The 18,836-nt window shown below is 43.4% G+C and overlaps 1 pseudogene; it reads right to left on the minus strand.

The window, feature by feature from the left end:
* Positions 1 to 14,715: 14,715 nt before the first annotated feature.
* Positions 14,716 to 16,330, minus strand: LOC118914573 (TIMELESS-interacting protein-like; annotated as a pseudogene).
* Positions 16,331 to 18,836: the final 2,506 nt, after the last annotated feature.

An 18,836-nucleotide genomic window follows, 5' to 3' on the forward strand; every position in this document is an offset into this window, starting at 1 on the left:
TTGATGCCGGGGTTCTTGTTCATGAAGCTGAAGAATGAGTTTCACAAACACTCAAGGTAGGAGAGCAAGGTACAGGCTTTTATTTAGAGATAAAGTGAGAGGACAGAGCTCCTGGCTCACGCCAGGAGGGGACAAGAGAGTCCGTGGTTGGCTCATTGTCTAGGGGTTTTATGCACGGTTGAGGATTTTCAGGAATGAGGGTAAAGGGTTAGGGGTGCAGACTTGTAAGACCGCCTGCCCTGCCCCCAAGGTGGACTGGGTTGTTGTCTGTTTGCTTGGGTTGTTTATAGTTGAGATTGCTTACCAAAGTAGTCTTTTGCCCAGGTTGCAGATTACGATTAGAGAAGGGAAAATAGCACATAGTTACAATTAAACTAAACTGGGCCTTTTAGCAGGATAAGGTAAATTTTACATTGTCATGATGTAATTGATACAATAAAGTGATGGTTTATGCTGAGATACCTTTCTTTATCTGCAGAACACTCAAACATTCCAGGCCAAGTTGCTCCTGGCCTTTTGAGCTTTAAGTGATTTTACTGAAGAATGTCTATATTCCTAGTCATGTATACAAATCTTTACCCTAGAGAATTAGTGTGATTCTGACTTTGCATAATGCTTAACACTTAGTTTTGATAGGGACTTCTTTGCATATTGTTACATTGTTCTGACTGTAATTATCTTGCTCTGCTTTTTCTCCGGAGGCCCTCACCCTACTCTGACTAAGCCCATGGTCCCTGCCTCAGTTGCCACATGGCTCTCCCCCAGTTGTCGCTTTACATTTCTACGGTGTCACTTTCATTTGGATAATCAAGCCGAGTTCAGCAATGGCATTCACTTTCATCTTAATTGATATACTTACCTCCACCAGCTCCTTTTTTTTCTTTTTGTCTCATGTTCTCTTCATTCATTCTTAGTCAAATGTTTAATTGTGTCCTAAATCACCAGTTCATTATAGAAGGATATAACTCAGGAACAGCCGGATGGAAGAAATGCGAAGGTGACTTCTGCAGGAAAGGGCCCGGGGCCTCCGTGCTCTCTGAGCACGCCACTCTCCCTGAGTGTCCGCATGTTCACCGACCTGGAGACTCCACATGCCCTGTTTTGATTCAACCAGTGTTTGTCGAGCACATACTATGTGCCGAATACTGCAATGACTACAACCTAGCACTGTCACTTTCACAGTTCAGTGAGGAACTAAAATATGTACATGTAAAGGAGCTTTCTCTAAGGGGTGAACTCTGAATTCGCCTGAGGAAGATGTCCTAGATCCGTGAAGACTGGGGGGTGGGGGAGGGGGGGCGGGGGACACAGGGAAATGAGACACAGTTCATGGCTAGAGGGGGACATTTGAATTGACTTTGGGATGTCTTTGATTTTAGGAAAACCACTTCAATGGACCTTTTCAAAGTAAAATGGAAAGTAAAACCAGACTCTTGAAATGGAGATTATCTCAGGCAACAGGAAGCTAGGCTATTGTGTTCAGTATTGTAGGATATTTTCTCATGTGCCTCCTTTCTAAATATGCTGTAACACCGTGTTTACAAAATACCTACTTATATTCACAATAAAAAAATCACTATAATGCTCAAATGCTGAAGCATGTTAAGAGTGGTAAAAATTATTATAAAAACAATACTTAGTTAACATGTAAAGGTTTGCTATGATCACAGAAGGCATAAGGAATGGTGAGATGCACAGGCCTCTAGAGAATGAGAATGTGATGGACATAAATGCATACAGAAACAGTTATGATGCTGTTGGGGAGGCAAAATTTCCTCTACCCTTCCAAGGTTCTTCTGGCTGGTGTAAGAATTAAATTGACATGAGACATCCTACCATTTGCAACAACATGGATGGAGCTGGAGGGTATTATGCTCAGTGAAATAAGCCAGGTGGAGAAAGACAAGTACCAAATGATTTCACTCATCTGTGGAGCATAAGAACAAAGAAAAAACAAGGAACAAAACAGCAGCAGACTCACAGAACCCAAGAGTAGACTAACACTTACCAAAGGGAAAGGGACTGGGGAGGGTGGGTGGGAAGGGAGGGATAAGGGAAGAAAAGGGGCATTACAATGATCAGACATAATGTAGTGGGGGGGACACGGGGAAGACAGTATATACAGAGAAGACAAGTAATGATTCTATAGCATCTTATTACTCTGATGGACAGTGACTGTAACGGGGAATGTGGAGGGAACTTGATAATAGGGGGAGTCTAGTAACCATAATGTTCAAGTAATTGTACATTAATGATATTTTAAAAATCACAATACTAAAAAAAAATTGACATGAGACAGATTAAGAAAAAATCATATTTCATGTCATTTCTATGGGAACCCCACATACACGAGAGGTTCAAAGACAAAAAGGTGAAGTGAAGTGTATATGTCACCTAGGTCACGGAACGGGATAGGGACCTGCGGCTTCAAAGGGGAGGTGGACAATAAGAAGGGCAGATGTTCACTCTGTCATACAGATGGGTCACTTAGACAAAGTTTATCTCCAGTAAAAGCTTCTATTCTGGGAAATGGCTCCAATTTGGATTCTTCTAGGTAGTTAAAGGAGGGGCAATAGTTTCTTGAACTCCCCAGGGTCTCTCGATTGCCTTCATCTTAAAATAATCCACGTGCCAAAGTGACATCTGTTGGAGAGTTTTGTTCTAATCCCTTCAATGTATCAGCAACTCAGATATCCTAAGTGAAGTTGCCTCAGAGAAATTATCTTCCAAAATGTTAACTCAGTACCATCCTGAGCCAAGGAAAGTACAATCTTTGCACAGTAGTTACACTCCTGGAAGTGTCTAGTGAAACCATGCAAAAAACATTTTGTTCATATGTAAAACAAAGTTAGATTTAAGCGCAGATAACTACAAACAGGTTTTTAACTTCTATAAATGTGTGAAGGGACACTAAAAGTTCATGCTGGCTGAGGGATAATCTTGAAATGTGAGACTATTCTAGACATTGTCACGTCCCTGTTTCCCACATATTAAATGACAGTCAGGCCCGTGCAAATCCCTCCACTCCCAAATTGCAGTGTTGAGATATCAAAAAGAATTTACAAAAATATGCAAGTTACCCTCTAGGGGGCAGTACGATTCCTGTGGATACTACTGAAAAGATCTAATGGGAACTAAACCGACCCTTGCCTTTTGGGTTGGGGTGGGGCGGGGCGGGCCCCATTACTTGTTACCTGGGAGGCTGGCATGGGGTGGGGGCGAGTGGTGAGGACTAAGGAGTATTTTCCCCTCTTGTTAGCCCCTCGGGAAGTCTGGAGTGCTGAGGCTTTTATTATTTAGATGGCAAAATAACATTTGACACCTTTCTCATGCATTTATAATTTTCCTTGATCAGTTTTGCATAGACTGATCTGGTGTAGAAAGCTACAGTCAAAAACCCAACCCTATAAAAATGATGGGATAACTGCAGAGATATCTGTATGCATAGACACAAATATACATATGTGTATATTGTATGTGTACACACAGCACACATCATATCGTATTGTAGAAAAAGTGGACGTAATTGAAATACCCATGAACAGGATAGTGGATTAAAAAAAAAATTCCATGGCACTTCTTTGCAATGGAATAGAATTGCAGCCAAAAAACTACAGAGAAAGAAAAAACGAGGTAGATCACTTCATTGATCTTGAAAAATGTCAACAGCAACAAAGCTGTAAATTTGATATGCATAGAAATAGAATTGAAAGGCTAAAAGCTAAAATATCATTAGTGATTATTCTAGAATCTGAAAATTGCAGGGAGTGTTAGGAGGTTTACAGTAGAATGAGTTCCTCAGTTAAGCTACAGAAAACCATATGTGATATCCAGATTTCAATTGGCTATCTTCTGCATATCTTTTTTTCCCTTTGTTAACTTGAAAAATAAAGCAATCAATTTACTAGCAAGAATGGGTTTATTTGGGAATAGCAGAGAATTGCAATTCGGGACATAACAGGGCTGCAGCAAATCTATAGGCGTGGGTGGCCAACAAAACAGAGGAGCTTTCTTTTGTAGAGGAAAGGGGACTGTTCTCAACAATAAGTCCATTGGAGGAAACTGGGAGTCCCATGTGTCATGGCTTCTCATTGGCTAAGTTGTGATAGTCTCTCATTGGCTAGGCTGTTGCAGGGAGGTGGAAACCTTCCTTCTTCCTACTGGGGAGTAAAGCAGCTGAAAGGGTCTGGCATGGTGTCATTTGGCCTGGTGGGCATGAGAGCTTCCCCTGCAGGCCTGCAGATGTCAGTGGAGTTTCCTTTAGTAATTTTCATACCTGTTTTTCTTCTTCCCGTGTTGGTCAAACTTATATGACCATGAAACCTTATTTACCTATAAAATACTTAGGGAAATAAACTTTGCTATAATATACCTTTCAGAGAAAGCAGTATTTGAAGAAACAGATTTACAGCATGGTGAATATCAGGTATGAACTTTTTGTGAAATTGTATTAGTAAGCACATAGATCTAAGTATGTGTATCTAGTATCATTCTAGTGCTTTGCACGTATTCGCTCAATATTCGTGACAAATCTATGAGGTGAGTTACTCTTGCAGTCTTAAGTCCAACTTTCTAAAAACTATTAAGTGGTAGAGCTGGGTCTTGAACTTGGGCAGTCCGGCTCCAGAATCTACCCTACCTGATGATAAACTTTTTCTTTTATCTACTCCAGAAATGCTCAGGCACTGTGTAGTGTGATAGGCAGTGTGGTTGAATTTACAGTGTTTCCTATTAATCCAGTAACCTTTGCAAAAATGAGAATTTTGTTAGTTTTACATTACTTCAAGTCGCATCTCCTCCCTACTGTGTCTTTCTGCCTTCTGTATCGTCATTCCATTTCTTAAAACCTCCAAGAATTTTTGGATAGAGCTGGGATTCCCTGCTTTTGCTTACAGGGCTGATCTTGCCCCCCTTTAGGCTCCAGCCTCAGTTCTTGCCTCCGCTCACTGTCCCTCCCCACCTCCACATGTGTATGCCTTCTCTCTCTAATCAGAAACTTGACCTCCTTCATTTGTTCCAGCCGGAGTATCTTTGCTCATACTGTTGTTTTCTACGTGAAACCACCTCGTCTCAAAATCCCACATACTCCTGGCCAACTTCGCGTTCTTCAGGCATCAGGTTAGATGTTAATTCAAGAAGGCTGTCTGAACCCCACCTCTCAGATACTCAGGAATTTTCCTGTGTCTCCTAGTCCCCCACAGGAGAGGCAGCCTGTACTTCCCACCACACTGCTTGAGTTGTCGGTATTGTCACCTAGATTCCGTAGTCTCTGTGAGATAGGATCCATGTCACTTTCGCCACTGGACCTCTAACATCTGGCACAGTGCCTGGTCCATAGTAGATGCTCAATAGGCGTTTTTTAAAATGATAATTGAATTGAATAAGCAGAAAATGGAGAATGTTGCCTCCTAGAAAATATTAATACTCTTTTTCCTAGTAATTCTACCTCTAGGACATTCTCTAAAGGAAAGAATCAGAGAAACATAGAAATTTATGTTCATAAGAATAGTAAAAAAATTTGTAAAAGAATATAAATGAACAGCAGGTAGGGCTTGTTTAAATATAATATGGTATTTCCAAAAGATGATGGTGTACAGGCATCACAAATGCCATTTTTGAAGAAATATAATGAAATAGGGAGGTTTCTACAATATAATCTTAAATGGAAAACATGAAATATAAAATATAATTCATTTTAATCTGAAGTATATGTATACATGCATGTATATCTTAATTACAAGTATAGAGAAAATGAAAGGAGGGAAAAAAAGTTAGTTGGCTATTTTTGGCTGATGGACTTTATAGATGTTAATATTTTATTTTTTACATGTTCTCGTTTCCACGTTTCTCTAGAATAAATGTGTTACTTTTGTAATCAGAGAAGAATTACTAAAATGTCTCACCACCAAATAGCTGGGTAATATAATTATTTTTATATTTGTCAGAGTGAAGAAAATAATACTTTTAATATGTTATAATTTCATAGGCTTAGTTCCATACTATATATTTATTATATGGGTTTTTAAAGACTTCTTATATGCTTTCAGTTTTTTCTTATTGTTATTATTTTCTAACAGGTATAATGGACATATAACATTGTATTAATTTTAGGTGTACTGTAGAACCTGAAGAATCAAAAGTTAGCATAAGCACAGTCATCTTAAAAGCTCAAACACAATTTTTTAACTTAGAAGGAGAAAAATTACTAGAACTTTGAAAAACAAGTTAGTCAGCCAGTGTTAATTGTAGTGACTTTTAGTTAGCCAACCTCAATCAGTTAAGCTTATCTTGCTAGAACCACCTTAAACATTCCGAAAGTGATTTTATTTAACCAGACTCTCAGGATGAGGCGTCAGCCGAAAATTTATGTGTCTATGAAAAAAAAACACTGTATTGTGACTGTAAAAAATACTGCCCCTTTAAAAATGCTATAAAAACTTCTGGCTTTGTGAGTTCGGGGTCCTCATTGAGACCCGCTGCGTCGGGCTAACGCATGGACCCCAGCTAGCTGGCCTCTGAATAAATTCCTCTTGCTTGTTGCATCAAGAGACGCCTTCCATGAGTGATTTGGGGCGGCGTCCTCCTCTGAGAGAATCCAACATTTGGGGGCTCGTCCGGGATCGTGCGCTCACCCCGCTTCACTCCCGAAGCCGTTCTTGGAGGAAGAGGTAAGATTAGTGGCGCCTTGAGTTGTCTGTGTTCTGTGTTCTGCTTTTCAGTGAGACCGGTCGGAGTTCTGAAAAGGGTACCCTCTGTCTGGCAGCCGTCCCGGTCCCGTAAGGGGTCGCGACTGCGGTCGGTAGACGTACTTGGAGCACCGCAGGCTGCAACCCTGGGGGACGCCCCGGGGAGTTTGGAGGGCCAGGGACGCCTGGTGGCCTCCCACCTGTTTTTCCGCAAAAGTGAACCGGATGAGATAGAGTTGGTTTTTGAGCGCCGAGAGTATCAGCCCACTGATTCCTTCTGGTTCTTGGTCAGAAATCTGAGGAAGACAAAAAGCGGCCGCTGTGTGTTTAATCTCTGTGTGTCTCTGTTTTATGTGTCCTTTACGTGTCTAATAATTGTTATACTGGCAATGGGACAGACCGTGACGACCCCCCCTTAGCCTGACGTTAGGTCATTGGACAGAAGTGAGAGCAAGGGCACATGACTTGTTGGTAGAAGTTAAAAAAGGGCTGTGGCAGACTTTCTGTACCTCCGAGTGGCCCACTTTTAACGTTAGATGGCCCCCGGAGGGGACTTTTGACCTCTCCACTCTGCTTGCAGTAAAAGCTCTTGTTTTCCAGAATTCAACTCGGGGACATCCGGATCAGCAGCCCTACACTGTGGTCTGGCAAGAATTGGTGGAAAATCCACCGCCCTGGATAAAGCCCTGGGTGCGAAAGAAAGCGAACTCTCGAGTCTTATTGGCTCAGGCTCAACCTCGGGGAAAAGGGAAAGAGACCACCAAAATACACCCTGACACTCAAGACTTGCCCATGGTTGATGATCCCCCTCCTTACCCTCCTGCCTCTGCCCCGGCGCCCGAGGCCCCGGCGCCCGAGGCCCCAGTGCCTCAGGCCCCGGCATCTCCGATGCCTCTAGCCTCTGGTACCGAGGCATCGGGGCCAGCTCCGGGACCGGCCCAGGGAACTCGGCGGTGCCGAGGGGCCGCATTGGACCCATCAGGTATTTTTCCCCTCAGGTCTTATGGGGCCCCCATTCTTGGGGAGGAAGGAGACCCGCCTTTCCAACCTCTGCAATACTGGCCATTCTCCTCTGCCGATTTATATTATTAGAAAGCTAACCACTCTCCTTTTTCAGAAGAACCGCAGAGACTAATGGGACTGATAGAGTCCCTGATGTTCTCTCACCAGCCCACTTGGGATGATTGTCAGCAGCTCTTACAGGTACTCTTCACCACGGAAGAAAGAGAAAAGATCCTCCTAGAAGCACGAAAGAACGTGCCTAGAGCTGATGGACGACCGTCGCAACTCCCTCATGATATAGAAAGGGGGTTCCCACTGACCAGACCCAACTGAGACTTTAATTCTCCAGAAAGTAGGGAGCGACTAACCATCTATCGCCAGGCTCTGGTGGCAGGTCTTCGCGGGGCTGCAAGGCGCCCCACCAATTTGGCCAAGGTAAGAGAGGTTAGTCAGGGAGCCGCTGAGGCACCCGCAGTATTCTTAGAACACCTGATGGAAGCCTTCAGGCGGTATACTCCTTTTGACCCCACTTCTGAGGAACACAGTGCTTCAGTGGCTCTTGCCTTTATTGGGCAATCAGCGCCTGATATTAGAAAGAAGCTTCAGAGACTAGAAGGCTTACAGGATTTGTCGTGGAGAGATTTGGTGAAAGAAGGTGAGAAAGTTTATCATAAGAGAGAGACTGAGGAAGAGAAGGAATTAAGGAAGGAAAAGGAAAAATAAAGTAAAGAGGAGAAGAGGGATAGGAAGCATGAGAGAAATTTAACAAAAATCTTGGCCGCAGTAGTAGAAGGTAAGGGACGCTCGCCCTCTAGTGGTAGAACTAGTAAGGCAGGGCACCTGGGCAACCGGCCTCCTTTGGATAAAGATCAATGTGCATACTGCAAAGAGAAAGGACATTGAGTGAAAGAATGCCCTAAAAAGCCACTGCAGAAGCCTCCAAAAAAGGTGTTGTCTCTGCTGGAAGACGAAGATTAGAGAGGACGGAGCTCGGAACCCCTCCCCGAGCCCAGAGTAACTCTGAAAGTGGAGGGGCAACCCGTTGAGTTCCGAGTAGACACCGGTACTCAACATTCTGTATTAACTAAAGACAAGGGCCCTGTCTCTGGCAGAAAGTCTTGGGTAATTAGAGCTACAGGCCAGAAACAATATGCATGGACCACCCGAAGAGCAGTAGACCTAAGAGTAAGATGAGTAAGTCACTCATTCCTCATTATACCGGAATGCCCTACGCCCCTGTTAGGAAGGGACATCTTGACCAAAGTAAGAGCCCAAATATCTTTTCAAGCTGAGAAACCTCTGGTGACTAATCAGGAAAGTAAGCCTTTGAACTTGAGTATTCTGACCATAAGATTAGAAGACGAATACTGTCTTTTTATAGAACCAGAGCCCTCCCAAATTAGTCAAGAGTAGCTCGACCGATTCCCAGGAGCCTAGGCGGAGACGGCAGGCATGGGGCTCGCCAAGAACCAGCCCCCTGTAATCATAGAACTAAAAGCTTCAGCCTTGCCAGTGACTGTGAGGCAATATCCAATAAGTAAAGAAGCCAGGGATGGAATTAGGCCACATATCCAGAAGCTTATAGAACAGGGAATATTAGTAAAATGTCAATCCCCATGGAACACCCCCTTGCTGCCTGTAAAAAAGGCAGGAACGGGAGATTACCAACCAGTACAAGATTTAAGAGAAGTTAACAAAAAGACACAGGACATTCACCCCACCGTGCCAAATCCCTATAACCTACTAAGCTCCCTGACCCCAAAAAACATCTAGTATTCAGTTTTAGATCTAAAAGATGCTTTCTTTTGTCTGCGCTTGCACCAGAACAGCCAACCGCTGTTTGCCTTTGAGTAGAAAGATCCCACCACAGGAACTACTGCGCAATTGACCTGGACTCGTTTGCCACAAGGATTCAAGAACTCGCCCACCCTCTTCGATGAGGCTTTACATCAGGACTTGGCTTTCTACCAAGCTTCAAACCCACAGGTAACTTTGCTGCAATATGTTGATGACTTATTGATAGCCGCTCCCACCCGGGAGACCTGCCAAGAGGCCACTGAAGCCCTTTTGACTGAACTTGCCAAATTAAAGTATAGAGCATCTGCTAAGAAAGCACAGATCTGCCAACAAGTAATTTATTTGAGATATTCCCTGAGAAAAGAGAAAAAGTGGCTTACTAAAGCCAGGAAGCAGACTGTGACGCAGATTCTGGTCCCCACTACAGCACGCCAGGTTCGCGAGTTTCTGAAGACAGCGGGGTTTTGTAGATTGTAGATACCCGGATATGCTTCCTTGGCCACCCCTCTGTACCCCCTTACCAAGGGGACAGCCCCGTTTGTTTGAGGATCTGAGCAACAACAGGCCTTTGATGATATCAAGAAAGCCCTCCTCTCAGCACCCGCTCTAGCATTGCCAGACGTAACTAAGCCATTTGTCCTTTTCATGGATGAACGGAGCGGAGTAGCTCGAGGAGTGTTGACCCAACAATGGGGACCTTGGAAGAGACCTGTCGCCTATCTGTCAAAAAAATTAGACCCCGTGAGTAGTGGGTAGCCTGCCTGCCTGAGAGTAGTAGCAGCTGTGGCCCTCCTAGTTAAAGATTCTGACAAACTAACACTGGGACAAAAACTCACTGTGGTTGCTTCACATGCGTTGGAGAGCATAATCCAGCAACCACCCGAAAGATGGATGTCAAATGCCAGAATGACTCACTACCAGACCTTACTCCTGAATCGTGATCGTGTGGAATTTGCCCCACCCGCCATCCTAAACCCAGCTACTCTGCTCCCCGATTTGGAAAAAGAAGTACTTCATACCTGCCAGGAAATCCTGGCTGAGGAGGCGGGGACCCGCCAGGACTTACAAAATCAGCCTTTAGAAGGACCAGGACTCCTGACTTGGTATACAGATGGGAGCAGTTACATTATGGATGGTAAGAGAATGGCGGGAGCTGCAGTAGTAGATGATGACCGAATCGTGTGGGCCAGCGGACTCCCAACGGGCACTTCTGCACAGCGATCAGAGCTCGTCGCTCTGACTCAGGCTCTAAAGATGGCAGAATGTAAGAGACTTAACGTCTATACCGACAGCCAATACGCTTTTGCCACCGCTCACATACACGGAGCTATTTATAGACAGAGAGGGTTATTGACTTCTGCCCGGAGAGATGTTAAAAACAAACAAGAAATTTTAAATTTGTTAGAAGCCATCCATAGACCTAGAGAAGTGGCAATAATACATTGCCCTGGGCATCAAAAAAGCGGCTCTCTAATAGCTCAAGGAAACAGAAGGGCGGACCAAGCTGCAAAACAAGCAGCCCAGGGAATGAGTATCTTACCCCTCCAAGTGTACCCGGAGGCCACTTGTATTAAGAGCTTCCAGTATACACCCGAAGACCTCGCTTGTATAAAGAAATTAGGGTTTAAAAATTCCTCACCCCACGAGATATACAAGTCTGAAAAAGGGAGAGTTGTCCTGCCTAAGAGAGAGGCAGAAGAATACTTAAGGCAATTGCATCAGTTGACACATTTGGGAGCAAAAAACCTAAAGACCTTGGTTCAAGACTCCCCTTATCATGTTATTGGATTAGGAAAACTGGCTGATGAGGTTGTAAGAAATTGTGTTCCCTGCCAATTAGTAAATGTGAGTAAAAATCCAGTAACATCCGGGAAAAGACTTTGAGGAGATTGCCCAGGAGCTTACTGGGAAGTTGACTTCACTGAGATCAAGCCTGTTAAGTATAGATATAAGTACCTTCTAGTTTTCCTAAACACATTTTCAGGATGGACAGAGGCGTTCCCCACCAAAACTGAGACAGCTCAGACGGTGTCTAAAAAGATCCTTGAAGAAATATTTCCCAGGTTTGGAATCCCAAAGGTAATCGGCTCCGACAACGGCCCTGCCTTTGTTGCCCAGGTAAGTCAGGGATTGGCCAAGATTTTGGGGACGGATTGGAAATTGCATTGTGCATACAGGCCCCAGAGCTCAGGACAGGTAGAAAGGATGAATAGGACTCTAAAAGAGACCCTGACTAAATTATCCATAGAGACTGTTTTATATGATTGGTTGGTCCTCCTTCCCTTCGCCTTATTCCGAGTTAGAAACACCCCCAGCCGTTTTAGACTAACACCCTTTGAAATAATGTTTGGAGCCCCGGCTCCACTAAATGCAGCTCACCTCCACGTATCCCCTGAATCTGTGACTAATAAGTTTCTGCTTGAAAGGTTACGGGCTCTGGAAGTTGTGCAGAAAGAAGTGTGGGCCTCTATCCGAGAAGCCTATCGGCCAGAGGACATTTCAGTACCTCACCCGTTCCAAGTGGGAGACTCCGTCTACGTAAGGCGACATCGAACGGACAATCTTGAGCCTCGGTGGAAAGGACCCTTCATCGTCCTCTTGACCACACCTACCGCTGTGAAAGTAGATGGCATCTCTTCCTGGATACATGCTTCACATCTGAAGAAAGCACCTCAACCAGACCCGGACTGGCGAGTAATTCGAACTGATAACCCTCTTAAATTTCGCTTGTGTAAAAATGATTGTGTCACTAACAATTCTAATTCTAATGACCCAGTTACTTCCCACCTTCCAGAACCCCAACCCCCATGAACCCAGGTTGCTCACATGGCAAATCATTACCCCGGCTTCCCAACAAGTAGTAGTCCAGTTAACAGGACAACACCCTAGGGGAACTTGGTGGCCTACCCTCACTGTAGATTTGTGCACTCTCTTCAAACAAGACCCATGGTACGAAGATAAAGTTGGGGTACCCGGATGTGGTACTCGAAATTATACAGTGCATTAAAGCTCTGGGACCATGAAAGAGCTCCAGAATACCGGCTTCTATGTATGCCCAGCCCCCTCAGCCGATAGTGCCAAGGCCTCACAGTGTGGTGGGAAGACAGATTTTTTCTGCAAAAATTGGGGTTGTGAACAAACAGGGACATGCCATTGGCTGACAGGAAGCGCACGGAGATCTCCTCTAGGCCTCATAAAAATCCAGTGGAATACCGCTCGTGCCCAATGCACGACTAATCCCACCTGCAACCCTATTGACATCTCTTTCACAGATGCAGGAAAAAGGGCAACAAACTGGGAAAAAGGGCTTATGTGGGGACTAAGACTCTACCAGAGTGGCTATGATAATGGAGTCTTGTTTATGCTCAGGCTTAAGGTAGAGACTCTTCCGGCTGTCCCAGTAGGACCCAACGCTGTCTTGCGGGATCAACCGCGTCTCCCAGCCCCAGCCCCAAAACAGGCCCTAGCCCCACCTATGGACTCTGCCACCACTCCCTCCGCCTCCACTCTTGGCCGAGTCACCTCCCTTCCTGGCACCGGACAACGCCTTCTCAACCTCCTTGAAGGGGCTTTTCAGGTCTTAAATACCACCAACCCTAACACTACTGAATCCTGTTGGTTGTGTTTCTCTTCTGGGCCGCCTTATTATAAAAAATGAAGATTGTTAGGCAGTTTTAACAGAACAACCCGTCACGAGATCTGTAGCTGGGGAAGCCACAAGAAGCTAACTCTGACTGAAGTAACTGGAAGAGGAAAATGTTTAGGTTCAGTCCCCCCCACCCATAAAGCTTTGTGTAATGAAACCATAGCTGTGACCTCCTCAGGTGAAAATGAGTATCTAGTCCCTCCTCCCGAAGGGTGGTGGGCTTGTAACACTGGAGTGACCCCATGTGTCTCTACTTCTGCCTTCAACTCCTCCCGCGATTTCTGTATCATGGTTCAGCTGGTGCCCAGGTTGATGTATTATGATGACCTCTCATTCGTAGCTGAATTTGAACCTAGGCATAGATATAAGAAAGAGCTGGTCTCGCTGACCTTAGCTGTGTTGTTAGAGATAGGAGTCGCAGCAGGAGTAGGAACAGGGACAGCTGCTATTATCCAAGGGAACCAACATTATGAGGGACTAAGGACAGCTATTGATGAAGACCTAAAAACCATAGAGCAATCCATTACTAAACTTGAAGAATCTCTGACTTCCCTCTCTGAAGTAGTCTTGCAGAACAGACGAGGGCTGGATCTGCTGTTTCTAAAAGAAGGAGGATTGTGTGCAGCTTTAAAGGAAGAATGCTGCTTTTATGCAGACCATTCCGGAATAGTAAGAGATTCAATGTCAAAGCTTAGGGAGAGGCTAGACCAGAGAAAGAGAGAACGAGAAGCCGGCCAAGGGCTATTTGAATCTTGGTTCACTAGGTCCCCTTGATTTATGACCTTGATATCCACTCTGGCTGGGCCCTTACTCATCCTTGTGTTGCTCCTCACTTTAGGACCCTGCATATTGAATCGGCTGATAACTTTTGTTAGAGAAAGAGTGAGTGCGTTCTTGTACTAATGTTGAAGCAACAATATTATTCACTCACCCAACAAGAAGATACAAACATTCCATGATTGGAATGCCCTTAAAGAGAAGTGGGGAAATGTAGAACCTGAAGAATCAAAAGTTAGCATAAGCACAGCCATCTTAAAGGCTCAAACACCACTTTCTAACCTAGAAGGAGAAAAATTACTAGAACTTTGAAAAATAAGTTAGTCAGCCAGTGTTAATTGTAGTGACCTTTAGTTAGCCAACCTCAATCAGTTAAGCTTATCTTGCTAGAACCACCCTAAACATTCCGAAAGTGATTTTATCTAACCAGACCCCCAGGATGAGGCATCAGCCGAAAATTTATGTGTCTATGAAAAAAAAAAACACTGTATTGTGACTGTAGAAAATACTGCCCCTTTGAAAATGCTATAAAAACTTCTGGCTTTGTGAGTTCGGGGTCCTCGTTGAGACCCGCTGCGTCGGGCTAACGCATGGACCCCAGCTAGCTGGCCTCTGAATAAATTCCTCTTGCTTGTTGCATCGAGATACACCTTCCGTGAGTGATTTGGGGCTGCGTCCTCCTCTGGAAGAATCCAACACTTTTAATATGTTATAATTTCATAGGCTTAGTTCCATACTATATATTTATTATATGGGTTTTTAAAGACTTCTTATATGCTTTCAGTTTTTTCTTATTGTTATTATTTTCTAACAGGTATAATGGACATATAACATTGTATTAATTTTAGGTGTACAATATATATATATTGTAAAAAGATTATCACAATAAGTATAGCTAACATCCACTACCACATACAGTTACCATTTTTTTCTTGTGATGGGAATTTTTAAGATCTACTCTCTTAGCAACTTTCAAATACACAGCACTGTATTGTTGACTGTAGTCACCAAGCTGTACATTACATCTTCAGGACTTATTTCTATTACAACTGGAAATTTGTACCATTTTGCCCACCCCTGACTCCTATCCTCTGTCAACCACCAATCTGTTCTCCATATCTATGAACTCTGTTTGTTTTTTTGATTTCATGTATAAGTGATATCATATTGTATTTGTCTTTCTCTGCCTGACTTACTTCAGTGAGGATAATGCCCTCAAGATTGATCCATGTTGTCACAAATGACAGGATTTCTGTCTTTGTTGGGCTGAACAATGTTCTAGTGTGTGTGTGTGTGTGTGTGTGTGTGTGTGTGTGTGTGTGTGTGTGTGTACCATATTTTCTTAATCTATTGATGGACACAGGTTATTTCCATGTCTTAGCTATTGTAACTCATGCTGCAATGAACATGGGGCTGCAGATATCTTTTCAAGATAGCCACTTCTTTTCCTTTGGTTAAATATCTAGAAGTGGAATTGCTGGATGATATAGTATTTCTAATTTTAATTTTTTTGAGGAACCTTCATACCGTTTTCCATAGAGGCTGCACCAATTCACATTCCCATCAACAGCACGTGAGGGTTCCTTTTCTCCACATCCTTGTCAGCACTCATTGTCTCTTGTCTTTTTGATAATAGCCATCCTAACAGGTGTGAGGTGATAGCTCACTGAGGTTTTGATTTGCATATTCCTGATGATTAACAAGTCATTTCCTAGGGACTGACTGTTACTCAATAGCTTTGCCTGCTGTCTTTCGTGGCCAGTTGTGTATTTCTTTCAATTCTTTGATGTTTTTCTTCTGTTAGGCTTCTACTACTTGACTCAGAAGCAAACTTCTCAGTTTCAGATGAATTCATCAAAAAGGGTTCTAATTTGGTAGTAGTTACATCATGGCCACTATTTTCCCCTTCTTCATCATTATTGCTAATGAAATGTTCATGTAAAATAGGGAGATCATGTCGAATTCATTTTAAACAGGTCTGAACTTCCTTTTTGTTTATTTCCCAGGTATTCAACTCTGTCAATAAGATCCTCGAACCGCTGTGTAGGGAAGAGCCTATGTGCCCAGGGCTCCATGTGTCTGATTAGCGTCTTCAAGTCCTCAGCCTCATGACCTTTACCTTTGAATTTTGCCTTATCAAACACATGCCTTAAAGCTGGGAGCCCTCTTTCTGAAATTAACCTCTGAGCATCCAGCTTGGGTCTGTTCCTTTTAACTGTTCTCTTTGGAGGTATGGGAGCAGGTGCTCCGCCCCCTGACTCATCAAAAGGTTCAGCTCCTTCACCGTCTTCCATCCCTGGGGTGGCTGGAGGTGGGAAAGGAGGAAAAATTCCATCTTCTATATGCTCATAACCTGGTAGGTCAACCAAGCCATTCTCCTGGGGTTCCAGCATCGTTTCCTGGCAGGCACACAGCAGCTGCCCCAGCGCCGTGGTCTGCGGGGTGGCTAAGAGCTTATATTTTTAACCTTTCTTCCCTCAGAGTTTCTGCTTCTGTTTTATATGTAAGAAAGAAACAGGTAGATAATAGCATGATGTACCAGATATAAATCTTTATATTTGTAAATTATTTAAATCCACTAAAACTTGAATGAACCAATTAGGATGCTTTTGTTTGTAAGTGACAGAAAAACCAAAATAAAGATGACTTAAACAATAGCATTTAATATCTCACATAAAAAAGAATTAGAGCAGCTGCTCCGTGATGTTCTAGAGAAGTGAGGTTCTTTCCACCTTTTCTTGGGCTAGTCTGGGCTTCCTGGCTTGCTGCCTTCGGCTGGCTGCCCTCATGGTTCCTGGATGGCTGCCCCTATTTCAAGCTCACCTATGAGTGGTTATGTTCAGAGGAGAACATATTTCTGCTTGACTGTCTTTTTAAGAGCAATGAAAATCTTCCAGAAAGCTTCCCTACCCCACTTCCTGCTGACTTCATTTCATTCCATGCCCCAATCCTGTGTCTCGACAAGCAAGGTAATCGCTCCATAATTGCTCAGGCCCGTGAAGAGGTATCTAGGAAGGGTCTAGGAAGGGGCTCAGACTCCTCTCAAGGGTCTGTCTGCACTATGAACAAAATCTGGTTTGGGAAAGATGACACCCAGTGTTGGCTACACCTACCTTTCTCCCTTATCAAAAGGAAGATGATAATATCTGGAAGACTGCTGTCATTGTAAAATGAAATAATAGATGTGAAAGTCCCTAAGCCAGTGCCTGGCATGAAACATCTTAATGAGGATAAAGTTTCTTCTCTTACTTTCTTCTCAAGATTTATGACTGTCGTTCAGCCAAAAGATGGCAGCAAAGGGAAAAATCTTCAGTTTAATGTTTCCTGCTAGCAGCTGCCTAGGTGAAATAAGCCAGGCGGAGAAAGACAAGTACCAAATGATTTCACTCATCTGTGGAGCATAACAACAAAGCAAAACTGAAGGAACAAAACAGCAGCAGACTCACAGACTCCAAGAAGGGACTAGCGGTTACCAAAGGGTGGGGAGGGAGCCTGAAGGGGATTAAAGGGCACTATAATTAGCACACATAATGTAGGGGATTCACAGGGAAGGCAGTATAGCACGGGGAAGACAAGTAATGCCTCTATAGCATCTTACTGTTCTCTGCTAGCAGCCGCCTAGCAGAGAGCATTAGTTCACCTTGCTCACCACTTCATCTATATGAGAATTTATCAGACTCTTTAAGTACTTCTAATTTTATTATTGCTAGCAGAACAATCTTTAATAGGGCATGCATGCATTTTTAACATAAAAATCATTCTTGAAATCATAGAAGGTTTCTATACATACCAGTCACTTTTGAAGAAGGGAATATATTGGAATGATAATTCTTAGCTGGGGGAGCAATTAAATAGCCTGGAATACTTGCTCAAACCACTTGACTCTCCAGTTATTTTTATTTCAGGGGCAAATTATTGAACAATTTCACAGTGCCTATGTCAAATGAATTAATTAACCACTGATTAATGTTTATATCTTCCAGTGGAATTTGTTATAACTTCAGTTCATCTCAGCAAACATTTGTGGAACACCTGTTATAGGCCAACCTCAACACGAATAGGAATTCCAACAAATAAGGTAAGTGCTAAGTAAGGTAAAGGTATGTACATGGTACCACAGGGGCATTGGGGAGGGTACCACCCTAGCCTGGAAGATCCGAGAGGTTTTTCTAAGGCAGATAAGGCCTGAGATGCAGTGCAACCAGTGAGCTGGGTTTAGGAGAGCAACAGTTGGCTGAGCAAAGAAAATGAGGAAGGCAGGCAAGCCAGGGTGAGACCAGCCCGAGCCGTAGCGTGGAGTTCAAGCTGACAGTGGCAGGTTTATTACATGAACATATGGTTTCTCGTAGGGAGAAAAAGGAGATGGAACTGGGGCCCTAAGGAGCCCCATTCACTGAAGGCTTTGCAGACCCATGGAGGTGAATGAATTCTAATTAGTAAATGGTGAGTGAGGGACTAAAGGGTTTTCAGTAAAGAAGTAACATGGTAAAAATTTCCACTGTAGTTTGATCAGTATGTTGATATACTGCATTTGTTTTTTGTTTCTTAAAAATGTTTTGAAACTTGGAGAAACAAAAAATTAAGACCCAAAGGAAGACACCAATTCATAGATACAGAATTAGGTAAGCTTATTAATAAAAAAAAATATCATGCATTCAGGTGTACAGACCTCTGGTGGGTTTTCAGCTTTGTTTATCTGGAATTAAGGCCGCAGTGGTTACACATCACCCTACTTTTGGTGAACAGTCAGTAGTTACTCAGGTTACATTGTGTTATGTTAAGTTTGCACTGATGTCCAGTTTTTACACTTAATCAGTGCCTCCTGTGTTGGCTCCTGAAGCTGCATCCGTTTGATAGTAAATAAGGTCAGTCACATTCTTAACATTCCTCAGTAATGGTCCATTTTCCCAGACTCTTTAATTGATCAT

Source organism: Manis pentadactyla, chromosome 14, assembly GCF_030020395.1.
Source record: "Manis pentadactyla isolate mManPen7 chromosome 14, mManPen7.hap1, whole genome shotgun sequence".
NCBI lineage: Eukaryota > Metazoa > Chordata > Mammalia > Pholidota > Manidae > Manis > Manis pentadactyla.